The sequence below is a fragment of the Ochotona curzoniae genome, unplaced genomic scaffold (genome assembly GCF_017591425.1).
Source record: "Ochotona curzoniae isolate NIBS_2020 unplaced genomic scaffold, NIBS_Ocur_1.0 patch203, whole genome shotgun sequence".
NCBI lineage: Eukaryota > Metazoa > Chordata > Mammalia > Lagomorpha > Ochotonidae > Ochotona > Ochotona curzoniae.
The window spans coordinates 36,943-38,912 of NW_024466755.1; the positions used below are offsets into that span (position 1 = coordinate 36,943).

A 1,970-nucleotide genomic window follows, 5' to 3' on the forward strand; every position below is an offset into this window, starting at 1 on the left:
AACGGTGCGCCCAGGGCGCCTGCGCGGTCTACGTGGAGCTCGGCCGGGCGGCCCTACGGAAGGCCGGAGAGGACACGGCCCGTGTGGACGGCGGCACATGCGTGCTGGGCCTTCTCGGAGACAGGTCCGAGCGCAGCACGGATGCTCACCTGCCTGCAGCGTGGGCACTGGCGAGGGGTCGGCTGGGGAGGGGCGGCGAGCGCAGCCAGCCTGGCAGGCCCACCGTGGGGGGAGCGCGTGGAATGTGCAGGAAGGGGCGAGTGGGGGAGCGCGTGGAATGTGCAGGAAGGAGCGAGTCGGGGGAGCGCGTGCGATTTTGCAGGAAGGGACGTGGGGGGAGCGCGTGGAATGTGCAGGAAGGGGCGTGGGGGGAGCGCGTGGAATGTGCAGGAAGGGGCGAGTGGGGCCCGGCGCGCTGTGCGCCCTAGGAGCCTGACCACCCCCGCGACCACCTGCGGAGGGGACGCTGTGCACTCCCGCTGGACTCCTCCGGGGCGTGGGAAATGCTTAAAGGAAGCCAGAGTCTGGAGACTTGAGTGGCTTGGCTCCCCGTGTTTAGCCTCTACCTCACCATTACTAACTGTGTTTCCAGGTTTCGACCCAAAGTGCGCCACCCCCTCCCCCCATACTAAATGCCGAGACCGGGGGAGATGTTAAAGAACTCACAGATGCTTTGGGGGTTCATAGGCGCGATGGCTGGATTTACGCGCGTTTGTCCGAGAGGCGCCTCTCTCAAATTCTGTTCGCGTGGACATGGGCGCATTCCTGGTCTAATGTGACCTCTGAGGATTATTAAAACAACAACAAGGAAATCACAGCCTAGTGAAGGTTACGGGATGCCAGAGTCCTACGCGTAGGCTTGACATAAGGCGTCATTCCATCTGTGTAGCAGGTGCCTCGCGCTGCGGCCCTTGGACCATTTGGGAATCCGCAAATCTGCAGCAGACAGCTACATGCGCTAATCTGAACCTGCTCCCATCACCTCTGGTGTCAGAATCCAACCACATAAGCCTAAGCCAGGACCAGCAATAACAGGGGAAACTGCCGCCTTGGGGCCAAAGCCTGAGTGAGTGCAAAGTATATTAAAGCAGCGCCCGAAAGATTGTCCTGACAGTTGTCTCAAGTTCTGTCGTCTTGTCTTGCATAGCGAACATGGCAGGTGATGGTTCAAGTACTTGGGTCCCTGCCACCCATGTGGGAGACCCAGATGGAACTCCAGGTCCTTGGCTTCAGCCTGGCGTGGCCTTGGCTGTGGGATTTCAGAAGTGAACCAATAGTTGGAAGATTTCTCTCAAGTCTTTTTCTCTGTACCTTTCAAATGAGTTTTAAAGGTTTTTTTTTTTTTCTTAAGATATATTTATTTTTATTGGAAGCTCAGATGTACAGAGTGGAGAGACAGAGAGGAAGATATTCCCTCCTCTGATTCACTTCCCAAGTAGCGGCAACAACCGGAGCTGAGCCAATTCAAAGCCAGGAGCCCAGAGACGCTTCTTTGTCTCCTGCTCAGGAGCAGGGTCCCAAGACTTTGGGCTGTCCTCAACTGCTTTCTCAGGCCACCAGCAGGGAGCTGGATGGGAAAGCGGGGCCACCAGGACACAAACTGGCGCCTGTATGGGATCCTGGTGTATGCAAGGTGAGGACTTTAGCCACAAGGCTACTGCTCCAGGCCTGTTTTTTTTTTTAAGGCATCTCTTTACCCCAAATTCTAAAACCTATGTTGTCATTCCTTAGTGCTTTGCGGTCAATACAATAATTGAAAGATGGGGGGAAAAATGTAATTGAGGACAAACCTGGCAAGAAATTCTTTAAAAAGGCCCGGAGCAGTAGCCTAGTGGCTAAAGTCCTCACCTTGCATCATCGGGGGACTGTAAAAACAGCATTATATCAAGTTCCTTTCCAAGTCGGGCAGGGGTTGGCATTTGACCCAGTTCTTAAGTTATTGTATGCAGTAGCTGCCTTCTATATCAGAG

At 55.1% G+C, this 1,970-nt stretch overlaps 1 non-coding gene across 1 annotated transcript; it reads left to right on the forward strand.

Annotated features, from left to right (window-relative positions):
* Positions 1-668: 668 nt before the first annotated feature.
* Positions 669-776, forward strand: LOC121166688. Its single transcript, XR_005885458.1, has one exon. It is a non-coding gene; the product is annotated as a small nucleolar RNA U13 (small nucleolar RNA).
* The last annotated feature ends 1,194 nt before the right edge of the window (positions 777-1,970 follow it).